The sequence below is a fragment of the Bos grunniens genome, chromosome 7, assembly GCF_055505025.1.
Source record: "Bos grunniens cultivar Pamir isolate PY7600 chromosome 7, Bosgru_T2T1.0, whole genome shotgun sequence".
Lineage (NCBI taxonomy): Eukaryota > Metazoa > Chordata > Mammalia > Artiodactyla > Bovidae > Bos > Bos grunniens.
The window spans coordinates 339,804-364,167 of NC_141171.1; the positions used below are offsets into that span (position 1 = coordinate 339,804).

The window sequence follows — 24,364 nt, forward strand, 5'->3', positions numbered from 1 at the left end:
TAGTAAAGTTGCAGGATATAAAATCAACACACAGAAATCCCTTGCATTCCTATACACTAATAATGAGAAAACAGAAAGAGAAATTAAGGAAACAATTCCATTCACCATTGCAATGGAAAGAATAAAATACTTAGGAATATATCTACCTAAAGAAACTAAAGACCTATATATAGAAAACTATAAAACACTGGTGAAAGAAATCAAATAGATGGAGAAATCAATAGATGGAGAAATATACCATGTTCATGGATTCGAAGAATCAATATAGTGAAAATGAGTATACTACCCAAAGCAATTTATAGATTCAATGCAATCCCTATCAAGCTACCAACAGTATTCTTCACAGAGCTAGAACAAATAATTTCACAATTTGTATGGAAATACAAAAAACCTCGAATAGCCAAAGTAATCTTGAGAAAGAAGAATGGAACTGGAGGAATCAACCTACCTGACTTCAGGCTCCACTACAAAGCCACAGTTATCAAGACAGTATGGTACTGGCACAAAGACAGAAATACAGATCAATGGAATAAAATAGAAAGCCCAGAAATAAATCCACGAACATATGGACACCTTATCTTTGACAAAAGAGGCAAGAATATACAGTGGATTAAAGACAATCTCTTTAACAAGTGGTGCTGGGAAATCTGGTCAACCACTTGTAAAAGAATGAAACTAGACCACTTTCTAACACCATACACAAAAATAAACTCAAAATGGATTAAAGATCTAAACGTAAGACCAGAAACTATAAAACTCCTAGAGGAGAACATAGGCAAAACACTCTCTGACATAAATCACAGCAGGATCCTCTATGACCCACCTCCCAGAATATTGGAAATAAAATAAAAAATAAACAAATGGGACCTAATTAACCTTAAAAGCTTCTGCACATCAAAGGAAACTATTAGCAAGGTGAAAAGACAGCCTTCAGAATGGGAGAAAATAATAGCAAATGAAGCAACTGACAAACAACTAATCTCAAAAATATACAAGCAACTCCTACAGCTCAACTCCAGAAAAATAAACGACCCAATCAAAAAATGGGCCAAAGAACTAAATAGACATTTCTCCAAAGAAGACATACAGATGGCTAACAAACACATGAAAAGGTGCTCAACATCACTCATTATCAGAGAAATGCAAATCAAAACCACTATGAGGTACTATTTCACACCAGTCAGAATGGCTGCGATCCAAAAGTCTACAAATAATAAATGCTGGAGAGGGTGTGGAGAAAAGGGAACCCTCTTACACTGTTGGTGGGAATGCAAACTAGTACAGCCACTATGGAGAACAGTGTGGAGATTCCTTAAAACACTGGAAATAGAACTGTCTTATGATCCAGCAATCCCACTGCTGGGCATACACACTGAGGAAACCAGAAGGGAAAGAGACACGTGTACCCCAATGTTCATCGCAGCACTGTTTATAATAGCCAGGACATGGAAGCAACCTAGATGCCCATCAGCAGATGAATGGATAAGAAAGCTGTGGTACATATACACAATGGAGTATTAGTCAGCCATTAAAAAGACTACATTTGAATCAGTTCTAATGAGGTGGATGAAACTGGAGCTTATTATACAGAGTGAAATAAGCCAGAAGGAAAAACATAAATACAGTATACTAACGCATATATATGGAATTTAGAAAGATGGTAACAATAACCCGGTGTACAAGACAGCAAAAGAGACATTGATGTATAGAACAGTCTTATGGACTCTGTGGGAGAGGGAGAGGGTGGGAAGATTTGGGAGAATGACATAGAAACATGTAAAATATCATGTAAGAAATGAGTTGCCAGTCCAGGTTTGATGCACGATACTGGATGCTTGGGGCTAGTGCACTGGGATGACCCAGAGGGATGGTATGGGGAGGGAGGAGGGTTCAGGATGGGGAACACATGTATACCAGTGGCGGATTCATTTCGATATTTGGCAAAACTAATACAATTATGTAAAATTTAAAAATAAAATAAAAATTGGGTTGGTGTTATTGTTGAGAGGTTTGGCCGTAAGAGAGAAATTTGGAATCCATTTTTGGTAGTCATCAACTAGCTTGAGAAACCTCAAAGCTGATACTCAGTTTTGGGTTTGGAGGAAACTTAGGGCATAATGAAGTCTATCTGGGTCTGGATATAGCCCTTGTTCTCATATAATATGCCCTAAATATGAAACCTGGATTTGGGCAAACTGCAATGTTTTAATGTGGACCTTAAGCCAACAAGAAGAGTGTAGGGATGAATCCAGGGTCAGACTGGAGGGGTGGCTCAAGTGGTCTGCCCACACACTTGGTGATGTTGGGTGCAGGGGGCATGTGTAGGACCTGAAGGAAGTAGTATATAAACTTCAAAGGAAAAATTAAAAATCCTCAGTGACTTATTTTTGTATACAGTTGACCCTTGAACAACACAGCTTTTAACTGCAAGAGTCCACTTAGACATGAGTTTTTTTCATTAAATATGTACTCTGGTACAGAGTATGTGAGACTGAGGTTACCAAGGACCAGTTGTAAATCAAATGTGGATTTTAAACTGCATGGAGGGTTGTACTGATGTTGGAAAGATCAGTGAAAGATCCTGAAGAGAGATCTTAGTTTCCTGCCCAGGAATTGAACCTGGGTAACCTGGATGAAAGCCAGGAATCTTAGCCATCAGACCACCAGGGGGTAGAGGCTAGAAGTAAAGTGGCCCTGGCTCTTACCCTCATTGAAAGCAAGCAATTTAAGGATACAAAACTGTAAAAACAAAGTTTTCATTAAAGACACAACCTATGGGAGAGCACACAGTGAAATAGTTTAAGTCAGAAGCAAGGCAGAAATACACACCCAGAGAGAAAGAGTATGGGCATCCTCTCTGATGAGGAGGAATACAGTAAGTCAGAAGCTAGGTAGAGATACACATTTGGAGAGGTGTGTGGGCATCTTGAATAAGGAGGAGTGCCATAAAAGGTGATTTAAAGCCCTTATATAGGACAGTCCTTCTGGGTCTTTGTTTACCTTTGGCCAATTATCTTGTTTCTTTTTCCACAATTGACCAGTCCTAAGACCCTCCTAGGACAGATGTGTGCACAACTTCCACAGGACTGTGGATACAGGTCCACATTATTATGGGATGGAGCCCCTCCCTTTTTGACCTCCAAGGAACTTTTCTGCACATGTGCAGAGAGAGGTCTTTCTTGACCTCAGGAGTGGTCATCTTATCTCTTTACTTCAGCATCTCTTTACTTCAGTGGCTCCTGCCACTAACTTTGTCCTTGCAGAGTCTGAGTGAGAACAAAATTTCACTTTTACTCCACTTGACAAACACCAGCTGTCCAGCCCAAGAGCCCATCTATCTCCAACCTCAATAACTAAAACCCTGCATTGTTCATGGGTCAACTGTATAGGTAACATAGGAGAGGAAATAGTCCATAATTTTAGGATTCTGTTAATAATAAGATTAATTGGTGGTTAATAGATGGATATACTTGATAGTAGTGATTTGTTTTTTGCTTCAAGTATTTTCATTTTTAATTTATTATATACATTTTCTTCTAAAAAGGAAAAAACCTGTCATGTTAATAATGTTACAAATACTTGTTTTCCGGGCAATCTTTTCTTTCTTCTTAAGCTCTTTGAGGTTTTGGCAATTTCTCAGATTTTTCTTGTTTTTTAATGACCTTGGAAATTTAGAAAATTACTGGTTAGGATTTCCTCAATTGGGATTTGTGTGGCATATATATTTTTTTTAATGACTAGACTGGAATGTGTTCAGGGAGGAAGATCACAGCTGTAAACTGCCATGCTCTTATCTTATCTTATCATGGGTACATACTATCAATATGACTTCACACTGTTGATATTAATCTTGACACCTGGCTGGAGATAGTCCTTGTCAGGTCTCTCTGCTGTGAAGTTACTCTTTTTTTTTTTTCTGGTCTCTTTCTCCAGTATATTTATTGAAAAAAAGTCACTACATGCAGCCCAGACTTAAGTAATGGGGAGTTATATGTCATCACTTTAAGGTGGAGTAGACACATAAATTATTTGCCATTTTAAAGAGATTTGTTTATTGATTCCCATTTGTTTATTAAGTTTTTTTTTTTTTAAGTTATATCAGTATGGACTTGTGGATAGTTATTTTGTACTCTGGGTTATAATCTAATAAAACTTCCCGTGGGCAGAATTGTGTCCCCCTCCCAAATCCATACATTAAAGCCCTAAACCCCAATGTGATGGTATTTGGATCTTATCATTTTGGGGAAGTTAAGTAGATTTAGATGAGGTCATGAAGGTAGGGGGCATCATGATGAGATTGGTGGTCTTATAGGAAGAGACATCAGAGACTGCTCAATTTCTCTCTTTCTCTGCCATGTGAGGATACAGCAACCATCTGCAGGCCAGGAAGAGGACCCTCACTGGGGAACAGGATTAGCCAACATCTTGCTCTTAGATTTTCCAGCTTCCTTAATTGTAAAAAATAAATTCCTGTTTATTTCTGTTCAAGGCACCCAGTTTATGGAATTTTATTATGGCAGCCCAAGGTGATTAATACACTGCTTTGTTTTGTTCTAACTTTTCTACATTTGGACATAGAGACCTGGTTGACTTGTCTTTTGTATCCCTCTGACATACCCCATCACTGTGCTTATTTTTTTTAGAACAACCTTTTGTAACTATAAGATGTTCCAGGTTCATTTAGTGTATTTTTTGTCCCAGTACTATTATCGGCCATTTATCCAATGGTCCTGATTCTTGGGAGAATGGTATTAAAAACCAAGATCTGGTGCTAAGTGCGCTCATTGCTACTGGGAGGTCATCAGTTACAGACATTTTTTATTTGATGGAACGAGGAGCTATATGTGCATAGTAACCTGAGCATGTTCACATAACTATAAATATTTTTATGTGTAACCATCTGTATCAATGCTAAGCTAAACATTAGTTTATAATGTTGTCTCCAACTCTGATCTGTTACTCTCTTGAACAGTACCTGACTCCTTCCCTTGTTTGTCTGTAACCTTCCTTCCATTCCAATAGTGAGAAATCTTGCTTTTGCCATCTGTCACTCATTGACTTAATTGTTCAGTTCTGGTATACATGTATAGCAATATTGGAACTTTTCATCTTTACCCCTATGCAAAACAACTTTATTAACTAGAATACAGTCCTCACGTTTTGCCTGTAATTTACCACCTCTAAAATACCGAATGCATCACAGATTTGCATGTCATCCTTGTGCTGAGGTCATGCTTGTTTTCATGTGTCATTCTAATTTTAGTATCAGTTCAGTTCAGTTCAGTTGCTCAGTTGTATCTGACTCTTGCGACCCCATGAATTGCAGCACGCCAGGCCTCCCTGTCCACCACCAACTCCCGGAGTTCACTCATACTCACGTCCATCTAGTCAGTGATGCCATCCAGCCATCTCATCCTCTGTCGTCCCCTTCTCCTCCTGCCCCCAATCCCTCCCAGCATCAGAGTCTTTTCCAGTGAGTCAACTCTTTGCATGAGGTGGCCAAAGTACTGGACTTTCAGCTTCAGCATCATTCCTTCCAAAGAAATCCCAGGGCTGATCTCCTTCAGAATGGACTGGTTGGATCTCTTTGCAGTCCAAGGGACTCTCAAGAGTCTTCTCCAATACCACAGTTCAAAAGCATCAATTCTTCGGCTGACAAAATGGGTACAATAATCAAACTATTAACAAAAACGACAACATGACCACTGTAGAAAAGAAGACTATACTATCTACACTCGGAACCTTTTAACATATTATCTCATTCCATTTACTTTGTGAATGTATTGATACTTTGTTGCATTTAAAGGAAAGAAGTCCCTCACCCCAACTTATATAAATCATCATATTATTGAATTGTTTGTGAAGTTGCAAAATGTTTGTATTTTTAAATGTTTGTATTTTTAAATGTTTTTAAAACACCTGGGTCAATACTTTCTTTTTTTACCTCAATAATGAGTAAATAGAATCTTTGGCAATTAGAAACTTAATTGCTCACACAAGGGAGGGACTAATAATTGAATTTAAAAATCAAAATAGCTGCCTTTTTAAAAAGTTATATCAAGCATTTTTCCTTCCTCATCTTTCTTCCACCTTGTTTTCACTCTTAGTTTGTAAATTCACACCTTTTTAAAACACAGGTAGTATTTAGATAAACTTTAGTCCAGCCCCCTCTCAAAGGCTTCTGATTATGAACTATGTTGACTTATTTATCTAAATATTGCAATAAATAAAGACTGTCTTTGCCATCTACCTAACTATACTATTACTAGCTTCACTTGAATTTTTCTAACTTTCCTGAGGTATTATTGACAATTGAAAATTGCATATATTTGAGGTTTGTGATATGATGTTTTGATACTTGTGCACATTGTGAAATTATTATACAGCCAAGCTAATTAATTGCTTCACATTATTATTTTTTGTGTATGTGCTGAGAATAATTGTGATGTACTCTCTTAGCAAATTTCAAGTATGTGTGTGTGTGCTAAGTTGCTTCAGTTGTGTCTGACTCTGTGAACCTATGAACTGTAGCCCTCCAGGCTCCTCTGTCTATGGGATTTCCCAAGTAAGAACACTGGAATGAGTTGCCATTTCCTTCTCCAGGGGATCTTCACAACCCAAGGATTGAACCTGTGTCTCCTGCATTTTCAGGTGGATTCTTCACTGCTGAGCCACCAGGAAAGTTTGCATTAGTTTGCTAGGGCTGCCATAAAAAAATAACAGTTTGGGTGGCTTGAACAACAGAAATTTATTTGAAGTCTAGAGTCCAAGATGAAGGCGTTAGTAGGTTTGCTTTCTTCTGAGGCCCTTGCTTGGTTTGTAGGTGCTATCCAATCCCCTTGCTGCCTCTTCCCGCAGGCGTTCCTCTGCACAGGCACACTCCTGCTGTCTCCTCTGCTAACACAAACAGCAGTCATACTGGGTCAGAACTGCCGCCCCCCAGCCCCCCAATGGCAGCTCTGCATCAGCTCATACAAGACTTTTCTTTATACATGATTACACCCTGAGGTACCGGGGATTGGGACTTAACACATAAATTTGTGAGGGAAGCAGGGAGACACAGTTCAGACCATAACAGAACATTTTGTGGCTTTCAGAAATCAGACTTTATTTTTGGCTTGCTTTTCCTTGTAGTTATGAAACCCTTTTATCTTACAGAATATTCAAGTTGGACCCCAGGAGCACAGTGATAGTTTGCAACTGAGTGGGCTTTTATTGGCCTTTTTTGTTCTCTTCCAGAGAAATGATTCTCTATTTTTTTCAGGAGGTGGTGGACAGCTTTCAGAATCTGATGGAAGCTATTTTGTCAGTTAACTTTAACTAACAACCTCAAAACTTAGTGGATTGATACAATAACCTTTCCCCCTCTTCTTGTGGTATATACCGTGTACTGTATGGGGTCACAAACAGTCAGACACAACTTGGCAACTGGGCAACAGCAACATACTGCATGCTGGCAACCTGGGCTGGTTTGAGCTGGGATTGTTGATGCATGTTGTCTAGGCTAACCTGTGCATTGTGGTGACCTGGCTTTCAAGGACTCCACTGATGGATGTGGTGGTGGGCACAGGGACTGAACGTAACTGGGCCATGAGATGCTCATCATCCAGCTTGGAGAACCCAGGCTCAGTCACCTGCTTGTGGCCATTAGGGTCTTCAAGAGCAGGGAGAGAGAGTGAACCACAAAGACTAAGTGCTTCTATGTTCTATCCTTGCATCACTTTTCCTGGTGTCTTCTTGGCCAAAGCAAGTTATATGGTCAAGCTCAGATTCAAAATGTACAACATGGACTCCATCTTTTGTTGGGAGAAGTGGCACAGCCTTGTTGCAAAGGGGCATCCTTGCCTCTGGTGGCGAAAGAAGTTTGTGGGCTCTGGTTAGATGAAGGAGGAAGTGTAATGATGAGAAAATAAACTAAGCAACTTCTGTTCTTCTCTACACTGAGTAATTATCTTTCAAGGAAAAATGAAGGCCATCTTCCAGGGAAGTACAGATGCTGGCTATTTAGAATAGAATACACAGAAACTGGAAATTGAAAAGGGGGTTGAGGGGGATGGGTGGAGCACTCAGAGCACCTGTTTATTATGAAACAAGTCTTCTGAGTTCTCAGTAGATAAAAACATGAGACATTCATCTGTGGGGAGCCAAGGATTTTGTTGTTGTTGTTGTTGTTATTGAATAACTTTTTCCTATTATGGCATTTTTTTAATGTGAGCCGTTGATCAACTGACAACAGGGGACATTTTGTATACTTAGGACCAGTTCAGCCCTGGAAATTTCACCCCAGAATCTCCCTTTGCCATTTTTAAACTCAGACAGTACATATGAAAATAACTGAGAGATCTGGAAATCATACTTCCTCTGTAAGTACATAACGTAAGTCTTAAACCAGGAATCATTCCCCATAATCTCACATGAATAGCAACTCCTTGGTTATTCTAAACAGCCAATCCTTACTGTTAAGATATCAATTTATGAGTTTCTTTATGTATTAATTCACTGTCTAACTTAATCATTAATCCCTACCCTATTAATTTAGAGAGTTGAGCACAGTCCTAAGTACATACTATAGAAGTGAATCATCAAACTATTAATTTAGGGTATGTGGGTGCTGAATGCTTTTAACATTTTGTCTATAAATATGAGGGTGGAAACTTGTATTACTTCAAAATATCCAAAGGAACTACACTCCTGTCCACATTTTTTAAAATGTCAAACCTGCCGCGGTCCAGCCCCAGCTGATCCAGGGTATTCGAAGGAGAGACGGCGTCGGTGACCTATTTACATATTCATCAAAGATATAAAAAGTAATAGAATGAGGATAGCTCAGTAGGAAAATTCAGTGGAGAAAAGAGGCTGAGTAGCTTGGTTTACGTGGAAAATCAATATAACCTGTGACACCAGGTTAGCTCTGACCACGGAGGCCGCAGGCACCCTCTCGAATAGCGGAAGGTGCCCCACCTTAGACACCTTCTCGAGTGGGTCTTAGAAGCCCAGGCAAATAAATGGTCGCAGAGGACCTCCGCACTCCAGATGGAGACTCAGCTGGAAGTTAAGGAGAAAAATGACATGGGGAGACCAAGCTTTGGCGAGCAAGGTGTGTAGCTTTATTTTCAACAGGGTCTTTTATACCCTAAGTTACACATAGAGGATAATAGGGGATGCAAAGTCAGCAGTCTTTGATCCTTATCAAAAACCAGGATTTCTTTCCTGCAAATTTATTGTATACAAATGGTTTAGGTGATTTACATAATCTTCTGACCAGAAGGCCTATTAACATTTTATGACTCTTGAAAAAGACTTATGCCGAGGACCAGCCCCGGCTGATCCAGGGTATTCGAAGGGGAGACGGCGTCGGCGACCTATTCAAATGGTAATTAGAGATATAAAGAGTAATAGAATGAGGATAGCTCAGTAGGAAAATTCAGTGGAGAAAAGAGGCTGAGTAGCTTGGTTTATGCGGAAAATCAATATAACCCGTGACACCAGGTTAGCTCTGACCACGGAGGCCGCAGGCGCCCTCTCGAATAGCGGAAGGTGCCCCACCTTAGACACCTTCTCGAGTGGGTCTTAGAAGCCCAGGCAAATAAGTGGTCGCAGAGGATATCCACGCTCCAGATGGAGACTTCAGCCGGAAGTTAAAGGAAAGAATGACATGGGGAGACCAAGCATTGGTGAGCAAGGCCCATAGCTTTATTTTTAACAGGGGCTTTTATACCCTAAGTTACACATAGAGGATAATAGGGGATGCAAAGTCAGCAGTCTTTGATTCTTATCAAAAACCAGGGTTTCTTTCCTGCAAATTTATCGTATACAAATGGTTTAGGTGATTTACATCATCTTCTGGCCAGAAGGCCTACTAACATTTTATGACTCTTGACAAGGACTTATCAACAAAGACTTATTTTCTCTAAGAGTAATTATTTTAAGGTTTGGCGCCATCTTCCAAAGATAAAATTGCATTCCTATAGGGCGGATGTGTAATGGGCTTACAACAAAGAAAAGAATTTATTACCTTAAGGGTCTAAAGTTACTAACACCAAGGCTACTACTTATTTTTTCTATATACCAACTATTAATTAATACACATTCAAGGATACAATTCAGGGGATGTGAAAACTTGGCAACAAACATTGACTCATCAATGAAATCCTTTACTAGTCTTATTCTGACAGTTGCTAACTCTCTGAGAGGCTCTAAGCTATTTGAATATCTTAAGCTTCCCGTGCCTCTGGAGGCTGGGAAACTGTAAACAATCGTATGCATAGCTGCAGGAGTCTGGGTAAACTTGTCAGGCGAGTTAGAGAGCCACCTGAGGGGTTTGGATTTAAACACTCCTAATTGCCCAGGAACTTTATTAATTGGAGCTGTAAGTTAACTCTTTGACAGAGAAAGAGAGATGGTGGTAGGGGACAGCCCCCAGTAGAGTCAGAGGTGAGAGCACAAAGCAATAAAGTAGGCAGACTCTGGTTTTTTGGGGGGTAGATGCTCGAGAATATCCGGGCGGACTCCTGAGGCTCAATCCCGCCTTTGCGTATGCCGAGCCTCCTTCCTCATGACCTTTGTCACGAGTGGAATACCTCACCAGCTCCCGGCAGACTTATTTTCTCTAAGCGTAATTATTTTAAGGTTTGGCGCCATCTTCCGAAGGTGTTAGATAAAATTGCATTCCTATAGGGCGGATGTGTAATGGGTTTACAACAAAGGAAAGAATTTATTACCTTAAGGGTCTAAAGTTGCTAACACTAAGGCCACTACTTATTTTTTCTACATACCAACTATATTAATTAATACACATTCAAGGATACAATACAGGGGATGTGGAAACTTGGCAGCAAGCATTGGCTCATCAATGAAATATTTTACTAGTTTTATTCTGACAGTTTCTAACTCTCTGAGAGGCTCTAAGCTATTTGAATATCTTAAGCTTCCCATGCCTCTTGAGGCTCGGAAACTGTAAACAATCGTATGCATAGCTGTAGGAGTCCAGGTAAACTTGTCAGGCGAGTTAGAGAGCTATCTGAGGGGTTTGGATTTAAACACTCCTAATTGCCCAGGAACTTTATTAATTGGAGCTGTAAGTTAACTCTTTGATAGAGTGAGCGAGATGGTGGTGGGGGACAGCCCCCAGTAAAGTCAGAGGTGAGAGCACAAAGCAATAAAGTAGGCAGACTCTGGTTTTTTGGGGGGTAGATGCTCGAGAATATCCGGGCGGACTCCTGAGGCTCGATCCCGCCTTTGCGTATACCGAGCCTCCTTCCTCATGACCTTTGTCACGAGTGGAATGCCTCACCAGCTCCCGGCACAAACCCTTAAACCCTCACAGTTTAAATTCATTTAAAGGCTGACAGCATCCTTATCCAGGGCTTCCCTGGTGGCTTAACTGGTAAAGAACCTGCCTGCTAATGCAGGAGATGCAAGAGACAGGGGTTTAATCCTGGGTTGGGAAGATCCTCTGGAGAAGGAAACAGCAACCCACTCCATTATTCTTGCCTGGAAAATTACATGGACAGAAAAGCCCAGTGGGCTACAGTCCATGGGATTGCAGAAAGCTGGACACAACTGAACATACATGCAGACAGAGCATCCTTATTCATACTAGAAATGCAGTTTCAAAAGAGATGAGCATGATGGATGTTGTCATTTTCTGCAACATATTTAAATATGGTCTTGCCTTAGACTTTATAAGCTAGCATTGAATAGCAAAGAGACGATGCTGTGTGAGTTTTGCTCATACAAAATCACCATAGAATCTCAGTGGTATTCTACAATAGGCATTTACTGTCAGACTCCCAGGTCTGTGGGTCTCCTGGGCTGGGTCTCCTTCAGGCTGCAGGTTTACGTGTGCAGATCCACTTCACGTGGCCAGATGGGCAACAGCTACCTTGGATTAGTCCTTTGGACAGGCGCTCCTAGAGAGACAAATGGAAGCACCGAGGCCCTGATCTGGTGCCATGCCACCTCCACACTCCACTGGCAGGGCAAGACAGTGCAACTTGTAGCAAAGCCAGGGGTGGGTAACAAATACTGTCCACTGAGACAAAAGGGTGGGATATTCAGAATTTCCAGAATAGTGAGAACTGGAGTCAGTCATTCCATATACCAATGAGAGGTGGGTGTTCCTAAAAGTAGAAGGACATTTATTTAATTTTATTTTTAAATTTTTTTATCATTATTATTATTATTTTACTTTACAATATTGTATTGGTTTTGCCATACATCAACATGCATCTGCCATGGGTGTACACGTGTTCCCTATCCTGAACCCCCATCCCACCTCCCTCCCATTGCCAGTCCAGGTTCAATGCAGGATACAGGGAGGTAGAAGGACATTTAATAGGAGTTTTTTATATGATTTATTTCTTAGAATTTCTCGGTTGTGCTTCTTGATTCACCTAAGTCTGTGAGAATTCAAAGATATGTTTAAATATGTTTACTTGAAATAGTAATCAAGAGTTACCTTTCTTTTTCTTCCATCTCCAATTATGGCTTGAAAATTGAACTTTTCTCCCGTGCTGACTTCTCCCTTTGCATTGTGTGTTAGCATCCTTGTTTCACTTCAGCCTGGAGGTGCTGAAGAGCAAGCCATATGGGGAAAAGGCAGACGTGTGGGCATCCTTTATCAGATGGCAACCTTGGATCCTCCCTTCTACAGCACCAACATGCTCTCCCTGGACACAAATGTAAGCAACCTTGGCAGACAAAAGGGTCTCATGTTGCCAAAAACACCATTCCTTTTCTTCTTAAATAGAACCTTTGTGATTTTAGTAAAACTGCCCATTAAAAGCAGTCATTGTTTTTTTAGCCCCATGATCCAGTTTATTTATTTATTTTCTCCTTCCTTCTAAATCTACATCATGTGCTAGGGCACATTTCCCCCTATAATTTTCTTCAATTTATCACTGAAGAAAAATTTAAAAATAATATATCAAACTGTTTTTGGTCTTTTATTTTTACTTGTGGTTTGGACTGCCCTCAATCCAATATATTATATTATCCTACACGTCATTTATTGTGAATCTGAGGTTAAGTTTTACTCAGCTTGAAGAATATAATTCTGTGTTCAAGAACTGTTTAATTAATGCTACTTTTAAAATTGTTGGGATATTTTTGTTTCTGATGAAAATGTGTACATGAGATTATGATGCTTGTTATGTAACTCTTGTGTCATGGCCAAGTGTCACCATGCAAAGGCTCCTGTGGCTCCTTTACTTCCCTTACTCCAGCCTGTTTGTTTTGCAGATAGTGGAGGCGGTGTATGACCCAGTGCCAGAAGACATCTACTCTGAAAAGGTGATCACTACCATTAGCAGGTAATTAGTATCACAACTGCAAACCTATAGAGATTATCAAGAAATACCTAATATCTGTGAAAATGTATTTTTAAAAGGAAGAGTTCCCAAATAATCCAAACCTAGAAAAATGTTTCGACATTATTCATCATAGAGACCATTTGGGAGCCACCAAGTGTCCAAGAGTAATAGGACATTCACTTGAAATAACATGTTATCATTAATCTTATTATTCAGAGTGTTTCATATCAACGTATATATCAAGTGTGATCTGCTAAAGAAATATTTCTCCAAATAATATATATATATATATATATATATATATATATATATCCAAGGGGCACATGAAAATGTGCTCAGCACTGCTAATTATTAGAAAAATGCAAGTCAAAACTGCCATGAGATCGCCTCACACCAGTCAGAATGGCCATCATTAAAAAGGCTACAAACAATAAATACTGGAGAGAGTTTGAAGAAAAGAGAACCCTCCCACACTGTTGGTGGGAATGTAAAGTGGTAACATCTACTATGAAGGATAGGGTGGATGTTCCTTAAAAAACTAAAAATAGAGCTACCACATGATCTGGCAATCCTACTCCTGGATGTATATCTGCAGAAAACCATAATTCAAAAGGATACATGCACCCCAGTGTTCTTTGAAGCACTATTTAAAATAGCCAAGACATAGAAGGAACTTAAATGTCCTTCAATAGATGTATGGATAAAGAAGTTGTGGTACATATATACTATGGAATATTACTCAACCAAAAATGAATGGAATGATGGCATTTGCAACAATATGGATGACCTAGAGATTGAAAGTGAAAGTCACTCAGTCATGTCCGACTCTATGTGACCCCATGGACTATGCAGTCCATAGAATTTTCCAGGCCACAATACTGGAGTGGGTAGCCTTTTTCTTCTCCAGGGGGTCTTCCCAGCCCAGGGATTGAACCCAAGTATCTCGTATTGCAGGCAGATTCTTTATCAGCTAAGCTACCAGGGAAGCCCTTAGAGATTGTTGTACTGAGTGAAATAAGTCACATAAAGACAAACATCATATGATACCACTTATATGAAAAATCTTAAAAAATGTTATGCATGAACCTATTATATAAAACAGGAATTGAGTCACAGATACAGAAAAAAACTGTATGGTTACCAAGGGGGAAAGGGTAGAGAGATAAATTAGAAGTTTGGGATTAGATAACTAAGAAGGACCTACTGTATAGCACAATAGTAATTTTTCAAAGAAAGTCACAAAGAAGTGCTCCAGCTATCCACATAGCAGGAGTTTAATGAAAGTTATTATCCCTGGAGAGGCTCAAAGTTATGCCTCCACAGTGCTTGTCCCAGGTGATCCTCCCCTCAACTTCCCCCCGCTCCCCTTGCTGCAGCCACAGGGAGCTCCCTGCTACTTCTCTTCCCTTATCCTGGTGCTCACTTCCCTCTGATGCAGGCAGTAGCACAGGTCCTCACTTCCTCTGGGTCTCTGCATAATTAGGGCACCTGCCCTGATACCCCCACAACCTCTCTGAATTCTCTTGTCCTCTGACACACTTTACAAAGTTCACAGCATCCACCACCCCTAACACAATATCTATGTGCATGCAGATGTGTTATTTTATTGTCTCTTTCTTCCCTACCAGAAAAGAGAGACTTTTTCAGTTTAATTCATAGCTGTTAAATGCCCAGAGCAATGCCTATTACCAAACAGATCCTTAACAGTTTACTGGTTGTATGAATAAATGACATTTATCTGGTTGATTGTTACTTCTGGACCATTTTATGCCCATAAATTGGCCCAAGATTACTATTCTGCCCCATCAAGCTGAGTCAAACCCTTACTGTTATAATAAAAACCCTAGGGTCACCCCAGATGTAATCTTTATTCAGCTCCCTGCCCAATTCCCTTAAATTTCAATTCTATATCTACCCTTACTCTTGGCATCACCTCTGATGAAATGGAATAAACACATTATTGTGGTTGTGTGCTTTTCCCTCTGGTTTCTCTATCCAGCTCACCATTTAGCATTAATAGATTCTCCTCACGTGATTGTTGGATTACATCCTGAATCTTTCCTTGCTTAACACAATGCTACCCAATTGTACTAATCACCACAGCCACAGCTGGCACTGAGTTTCACTAACTGTGGACTCTGAGCAGACACCTTGACTACTTTTTTGGCATCTCCGTTTCCTCATCAGGTAAAATGGGGATCGTAATGGTAACAACCTCATCAGGCTAATGTGATAATTATAACATATGCAAATCACTTAGCGTAGAGCTTGCTACTGCTGCTGCTGCTAAGTCGCTTCAGAGACTACCCCAGAGACGGCAGCCCACCAGGATCCCCCATCCCTGGGATTCTCCAGGCAAGAACACTGGAGTGGGTTGCCATTTCCTTATCCAGGGCATCTTCCTGACCCAGGGATCGAATCCAGGTCTCCCACATTGCAGGCAGACGCTTTAACCTCTGAGCCACCAGACTAGATCCACCCTATTGCTAATGAGTCCAGACAAATGTATTTAAACTCTCGCCTTCTATTCTCTGCTATTTGTTTTCTGGAAAGTGCATTAAAAATTCAAGAAGTCTCCAGAGAGATCAAGATAACAGTGCCAAATTTATTCATTTAATTCCTTCTTTTCTTAGGTATTTATGTGCCCCAAAGAATAGGAGAGGGAAGTACAGAGAAAAACTACAGAGACTTTACTCTGATTTTGTGGTGCTGGGCAAATAAGACCATAATTTGCTTCTGACAGGCTCCCTGATTATTGGTATCCATGCCTCGTGGAGCTGGAAGGTTAGGCTTAGGGTATCAACATTATTATGAAAAGGTCAGGATATCAATCAATTCTAGAATCGAGTGGATTCCAGTCCTCACTCTTCCACTCACCTTTACCTCCCCAAGCCCCTCTTTCCTCATCTGTGATGTATGGGTAGCAATTCTGACTACTCACGGGCTTACTTTGAAGCCTAAGTAAGATAATGCTTTTAAATAAGATAAAACTTCTTAGCATAGTTCTCAGCATGTAGCAAATTCTTAGGTTGTTAACAATATTATTACTTATAGAATGAAGTATACAAAAATTATGATAAATTTGATGCAGCGTGGTAAAAGAGGCAATGAAAAATTACAAAAGAACTTGGTCTGGTCGAGGGATTTGGAAAAAGTTTTTTTTTTTTTTTCCTTTTTTTTTTTTAATGAAAAAATGACATGTGACCTAAGACCTGAACTCCACTAATTCTGAAATAGTAAATATAACAGAGAAAGCATATCATAGATCCACATCTCTGAAGGCTGTCTTGAGCAACAGAGCATGCTAATTTGAAGAACTGAAAGAAGCTGGGTATGCAGCATGTCAAGTAAGACAGGGAATAGCTAGCAAAAGAGCCTGGGAGCTTGACAGGCCCCACAGGCCACATAGAGAGTTTTGAACTTTTATCCCCAGTATTGAGGAGAGGACGGAAAAGTTACTAACAGGCTGAGACATAGTGAAAATCTCTTTAGCTAAGATTGTCCTGCCAATTTGCAGGGAGTACACTGGAAGGAATGAGAGTGGGAAGGAGAGGCAGGTCCAGATTGTGGCAGCCTTGACTGGACTGGTGGTGTTGCTGGAGAGAGAAGTGGATTGTTCCCACTGTTGCCTGGAACTTAAGTCAACAAGTTTTGAAGTACAGTCATTAAAGGATTGGAAAATGTTTTTGTTAACTAGGAAAATTGAATGACATTGAGAATATGAAAACAACTGGATTTATTATGTGGAAACTCAGCTGCTGCTGCTGCTGCTAAGTCATTACAGTCATGTCGGACTCTGTGCGACCCCATAGATGGCAGCCCACCAGGCTCCCCTGTCCCTGGGATTCTCCAGGCAAGAACACTGGAGTGGGTTGCCATGGGAGCCAAAACCACAGAATGGAAGTTTGGGGAGGGAGGGAGCAAGGTCAGTTCACAAATAGGAAGGAAATATGTGTCTGATTTAGAGACATCCACTGTAGAGCAAGGCTTCCCTGGTGGCTTAGCTGGTAAAGAATCTGCCTGCAATGCAGGAGACCCTGGTTCTATACCTAGGTCAGGAAGGTGCCCTGGAGAAGGGCATGGCAACACACTCCAGTATTCTTGCCTGGAGAATCCCCAAGGTCAGAGGAGTTTGGCGGGCTACAGTCCATGGGGTTGCAGAGAGTTGGATACTACTCAGTGACTAAGCACCCAGCACATGGTAGAGCAGGTTGTTGATGGGTGATGAGTTTACTGTCACCAGGATGTTTAAGATAATAAATGATCACTATTTAGGGCACTCCAGGGGACATGTTTTGAGCATACTTTTAATTCAGAATACTAAGATGCCATAATTAGTAGGAACAGACAATTTAATTTTAAAGCTGACTACAGATTTTAGTGCTACATTCAATATGTGAGCAAATTTGGAAAACTCAGCAGTGGCCACAGGGCTGGAAAAGGTCAGTTTTCATTCCGATCCCAAAGAAAGGCAATGCCTAAGAGTGTTCAAACTACCACACAATTGCACTCATCTCACACGCTAGTAAAGTAATGCTCAAAATTCTCCAAGCCAGGCTTCAACAGTATGTGAACTGTGAACTTCCAGATGTTCAAGCTGGATTTAGAAAGGGCAGAGGAACCAGAGATCAAGTTGCCAACATCTGTTGGATCATCGAAACAGAAAGAGAGTTCCAGAAAAACATCTATTTTTGCTTTATTGATTATGCCAAAGCCTTTGACTGTGTGGATCACAACAAACTGTGGAAAATTCTTCAAGAGATGGGAATACCAGACTACCTGACCTTCCTTTTGAGGAACCCGTATGCAGGTCAGGAAGCAACAGTTAGAATTGGACAGACTGGTTCCAATTAGGGAAAGGAGTACATCAAGGTTGTGTATTGTCACCCTGCTTATTTAACTTATATGCAGAGTACATCATGAGAAACACTGGGGTGGAGGAAGCACAAGCTGGAATTAAGATTGCCAGGAGAAATATCAATAACCTCAGATATGCAGATGACACCACCCTTATGGCAGAAAGTGAAGCACTAAAGGGCCTCTTGATGAAAGAGAAAGGGGGGAGTGAAGTAGTTGGCTTAAAGCTCAACTTTCAGAAAATAAAGATCACGGCATCTGGTCCCATCACTTCATGGGAAATAGATGGGGAAACAGTGGAAACAGTGACAAACTTTATTTTCTTGGGATCCAAAATCACTGCAGATGGTGACTGCAACCATGAAATGAAGAAACGCTTGCTCCTTGGAAGAAAAGCTATGACAAATGTAGACAGCATATTAAAAAGCAGAGACATTTCTTAACCAACAAGTTCTGTCTAGTCAAGGCTATGTTTTTCCAGTAGTCATGTATGGATGTGAGAGTTGGACTGTAAAGAAAGCTGAGCACCAAAGAATTTTTGCTTTTGAATTGTGGTGTTGTAGTAATACTCTAGAGAGTCCCTTGGACTACAAGGAGATCCAACCAGTCCATCTGAAAGGAAATCAGTCCTGAATATTTATTGGAAGGACTGATGGTAAAGCTGAAACTCCAATACTTTGGCCACCTGATGTGGAGAACTGACTCATTGGAAAAGACCCTGATGCTGGGAAGGATTGAAAGTGGGAGGAGAAAGGGTTGACAGAGGATGAGATGGTTGGATGGGATCATGGACTCAGTGGACATGAGTTTTAGTAAACTCCAGAAGTTGGTGATGGACATGGAGGCCTGACCTGCTGCAGTCCATGGGGTTGCAAAGATTCACACATGGCTTAGTGACTGAACTGAACTGAATTGACAGATTTTAAGATTGCAGTATGCAGCCTAGAGCAGATGTAGTTTCCATTTAAAGTTATTCAAAACTCAGTGTCTGAGTCACATTGAAAGGTTTTATCTTTAGAAAATTTGACATAAAACCAAAATCAGTTGTGAGTTGAATGTAATTACTTATTTTATTTGCTTTGGATTTTTAGTCTCTAACTATTAAGTTTCAAAATAACTATACAACACATTCAATTTCCCATTTTCTTAGTTTCTTTCCTTAGCAGGCTTTTAAATTAGGAGAATGACTTAGTAACCCTGAAGTGTCTGAGGCAAAATATATATTTTACTGCTCTACCCAGTACCAGTATTGCTATTTTTACCTTCCAGTACACTGTTAAGCAAATGTCATCTGTTTATTTTGTTTAAAGGAAGAGCATTTCCTTTTATGTGCAAGATATTTCAGTTGCCTAAGTTTTCTCTGTCTGTGCTTGGTTGCATAAGCTGTCTGGCACTTTGTTCTAGAAGAAGTCATAATGATTAAAGAAGTTAGTGTTTTCAACTAGTTCTAAGGACAAATGGCTCTTTACATTTTCCATCCTACCTTCTTTGTTTCTTCAAACATGAAATGATTAGGATTGAACACTCTATCCCTCTGATTCTTTCCATCCGATCACTCAGAACAGTGTGGACACACAGTGGGTAGCATGAGTGGACATCCCAGATTTTTTCCTAGAACTTGACTTTATGCTTATTTAATTAGAAAATCATTAAAGCATTTGGTTGCTCTTAAGTGTCTCCCTGAAATATCTAAGCAGAGAGGCATTTCAAACCAATGTGTTTAAACTGAAACTTCTGGTAGGAGATATTCCTAGGATTCCAAAAACCTGTACCCAAATATTTTAGGTTATGTGCAGGTAAATTATGAGACCACCTGTTCATTCATTTGTTCATTCATTCATTTGCTGAATACTCAGCAAGACCCAGATTCCATCTTACATACAGGTGACATCCCAGTGAAGGAGACACAGGTCCCTCCTCTCAACTTATCTCCTGTCTCCAATGGTGACACAGACCATTACAGTGTAAATTACAGTGGTTTTGAGTACTTAAATATAGACAGTGAAATGAGGACTTGTGAAAGGGGGACGGTAAGTCTGACTGAGTGAGGTTGAGCCAAGAAGTCTTCCTGTTAGAGACCTGGAAATGAGTGGTAATAACCATAGTACAAGCTCACTTTCTTAGAACTTGAAAACAAATAGCCTAAAGATAAAGCTTGAAATGATATAGTGATGTGTTTATTATACTCATGGTTAATAAAGTCAAAAAAAGAGAGATCCAGGTGGAAAATTAGGAGGATGCGGGGCTCACCTCCCCTCATTTTAACATCCAAACTGCAGCTCTCACTAAAATCAACCTGGGGACAAGTAGGGCAGATCTTCTTCAACCAAGGCTGTAAAGAAAGATCCACATGGAGTCTAGTGGGAAGGGAAAAGAATGTGGTCAGAACCTCCACCCTTAGCAGAGACACGGAGAAGAGGGGACATCACAGGTACAGGGATCCTCCCCAGGGAATGAAGTATTAGAGCCCCACATTGGGCACCCCAGCCCTGAGATCTGACACTACTGGAAGATAAGCCCTTGCAACTTTGGAACCCAGTGTGTGTGAGTGCGTGTGTGTGTGTGCTCAGTCATGTCCGACTCTTTGCAATCCCATGGTCTGCAGTCTGCCAGGCTCCTTTTCTCATGGAATTTTCCAGGCAAGAATATTGGAGTAGGTTGCCATTTCCTACTCTTGGGGATCTTCCTGACTGGGGGACTGAACCTATGTCTCTTATATCTCTTGCATTTGCAGGCAGGTTCTTTACCAGGGCACCATCTGGGAAGCCTTGAAACCCTGTGGGGCTTACCAGAGGGATATAGGAAACTGGGCCTCTGCTCTTAAAGAGCATATAGCTTTGTTTGCTTCCACTCACAGTGTGGAGGCAGAGGTTGAAGGTGCCAGGGGTGCTGGCCAGCCTGCCAAGACATGACATGAGCCCCTGTCTAATGCTCACCAGGCTCCCCCTCCAGCCCCTCTTGTCGCATGCTGCTCCCCATGAAGGCAGCTCTGATCAACAGTTCTGCCACTGACTGTGAGAGTGTGTACACTTGCAGGGAGCAGGGCTGGCTTGGACTCCAGCCTGCTGCTGGGCCAAGATATAAGCTGCTATTGCCAGCATGTGTGTCCCTGCATACACTCAGGAGGGAGCAAACTCAGCTCAGTAGCATGGTACCAAACTCTTCAGCCACGACTCAGCCTCTAGCCCAGCAAGCACACCAGGGAGAAAGCAAAATCAGCAAAAAAGTGCAGCCTCAAGCTCTCAGCCCTGACTCTACTCCTCAAACCAAGGTAGAGGCTGCCATCACATGTAGGAGAAACCCAGCTTCCTCAGGGCCCCTGCAGCAGCCCTTGTGCCCTGACCCTACCCTTGACAGTGTGGTGATGGCACTGAGCAGAGAAGAAGCCCCAGTTTGCACCTGGCTCTGGCTTTAGCCCTCCAACTCCACCCCCTTCCCTTCTACTCGTGTGGCAGCTGCCAGTCCCCAGGAGAGAAGACATGGTCTGTGCTGATGTCAGATCCAGCTCTCCCCCCAAAGCCACTGGGCACATGCAGGGATGCTCCCACACAAGGACACACTTTCAAGATCAGAGCAGGTAACTTTCACCCAGTTTTATAGACTGAAACGCAAACAAAATGAGAAGGAAGAGGAATATGCTTCAAAAGAAATAATAAGGAAAAACCCTAAAAAGAAAATCTTGGTGAAACAGAGGTAAATAATTTACCTGATAAACAATTCAAAGCAATTGTAACGGGAATGACAACTGAACTTAAAAAAATAGATGAACACAATGAACAATCTTAACAAAGTACTAAAAAAATGTTTTTAAAAAAACAAAACTGAGGAATACAATATAGTAAGTCTCTTACATACAAATGAGTTTTTTTCTGAGAGCATTTTAACAAGACAATTTGTTCAACAAAGTTAGCCTAGGTACCCAATTAACATAATCGGCTATATAGTATTGTATTGTAATAGGTTTATAATACTTTTAAGAAAAATAATACATTAAAAAATACACACAAAATTAAGAAAGCATTTTTAACCTTATAGTTCAGTACCTTGAAAAGTACCATAGTACCAGCTACATCACCACTGCTTTTACACTTGCTTCTGGATATCCTGGGCTTGAAATAAAGACACTCTATTGTTGTTCTGAATGTAGTACTATACAATAAAGTACACAAAAATACGAACATTTGAGAGGATGCACATAGGTGACAATGAACATTAGATATGTGAACTAACTTCCGTGATTGAATATGCAAACAAGTTAGCACCTTTGAAAGTTTGCTACTTGAAGGTCTGTTGGTAGGGACCTTTCTATAACTGAAATTAAACTTACAGTAGTGGGAATTAACAGCAGATTAGGTGATACAGAGGAGTGCATTAGTGATCTGGGAGATAGAATAATGGAAATCACCCAATCAAAACAACAAAAAGAAAAATAGGTTTTAAAAAATGAAAATAGCTTAAGGGACCTCTAGGACAATGTCATGCTAACACTCACATAGTACGGATCTCAGAAGGAGAAGAGACAGAAAAGAGACTGCAGTGTGTATTTGATATAATTATGCCTGGAAGTTTCTTTCCTGATGTTGAAAAAGGAAACAGATATCCAGGTACAAGAAGAACAGAAGGTCCCATACAAGATGAATCCAAAGAGACCTCTACCAAAATTACCTATCATAATTAAAATGGCAAAAGTTAAAACTAAAGAGAGGATTCTAAAAGTAGCAAGAGAAAAACAAAGTGTCAGTTACAGGGAACTCCCATAAGGCTTTCAGACTGATTTTTCTACAGAAACATTGAAGGTCAGAAGGGAGTTGTATGATATATTTAGAGTACTGAAAGGAAAAAAAAAAAAAAAAAAACTAACACCTAGGATACCTAGGATAATTTGTTGTATATTACAAAACCAGAGGTAACAAAAGATAACTTAGAAATTCTTTGAATTTATAATATGGCTGCTGCTCCTGCTAAGTCACTTCAGTCGTGTCTGACTCTGTGCGACCCCATAGATGGCAGCCCACTAGGATCCTCCATCCCTGGGATTCTCCAGGCAAGAACACTGGAGTGGGTTGCCATTTCCTTCTGCAATGCATTAAAGTGAAAAGTGAAAATGAAGTCCTTCAGTTGTGTCTGACTTTTCACTACCCCATGAACTGCAGCCTACCAGGCTCCTCTGTCCATGGGATTTTCCAGGCAAGAGTACTGGAGTGGGTTGCCATTGCCTTCTCCATAATAATATGGATCTTTGTATAAATAGCAGTGACTGCTTATATTTAATTTTTTCAGCAATTTGGATTTATAGATAGAAACATTGTATGTAAGTTTAGAAAAGGAAATAATGTTCATCTTGAATTTTTTATTAGTCTTTGTGATTGATTTCATTTCTATTCATGGTGGTAATAATTTTTCCATGGTACAAATTAGAATATGTGCTTTTATTTTTCTTGGCAGTAACCTTTAAATTAACTTGATCTTTCAGTTTATTTCTGAGTATAAATTCTGGAATAGGAATGTCAGAGGCACACATTTCCACAAGTGCATATGATGGAGCCTGTGACATTCTGTGTTGTTATTTCTCTCTGCCTTTGTTGTGTTCTATGACTTATCCTTCACTCATGCTCTGGGTTCCATGAAAGCATGGATTCAGTAAGAGACCCTTCAACCCATTCAGTGTTCTTCTTTAACCCTCCTGGAGTTGGGCCCAACACGGTAGGTTCATAAAGCCTGCCTTTGATCAGGAAATCAGGTCATTAAATTCCTTTCCAGGATCCTAAGGACCAACTGTGCCTTGGCTGGGAAGACTATATAAGAAGTTAATCTCCAGGAAGAGCCAGTTTTGATTTCTCAAATATCAGCATTTGTAACACACTTTTTCTTTTTTAAGAAGGAAAGCAATACTACTGGGTGGATTTATCTTGCCATACTTGGGATCCAGAAATTACAGATTTGACATAGTTTTGGTGAGGTATTTTGGATTTTATTTTATTTATTTATTTTTAGTACAGTCATGCCTTTTATTTCACTTTTCATGCTTTTTTTTAAATTAGGATATAGTTGATTTACAATACACATTCCTTTAAGGTGTATAGCATAGTGGTTTAGACTTTTTCCAATTTTACTCCATTTACAGTTATTATAAAATATTGGTTATATTCTCAGTGCTGTAAATAGCACACTGTATCTATTTTATACCTAGTAGT

The 24,364-nt window shown here is 40.3% G+C and overlaps 1 protein-coding gene and 1 pseudogene across 1 annotated transcript in view; both read right to left on the reverse strand.

The window, feature by feature from the left end:
- Positions 1-24,364, reverse strand: part of LOC147367949 (uncharacterized) — a 191,273-nt gene that overhangs the window by 119,942 nt on the left and 46,967 nt on the right. The gene's annotated exons all lie outside the window — the stretch shown is intronic.
- LOC147367950 (U6 spliceosomal RNA) lies at positions 5,182-5,282 on the reverse strand (annotated as a pseudogene).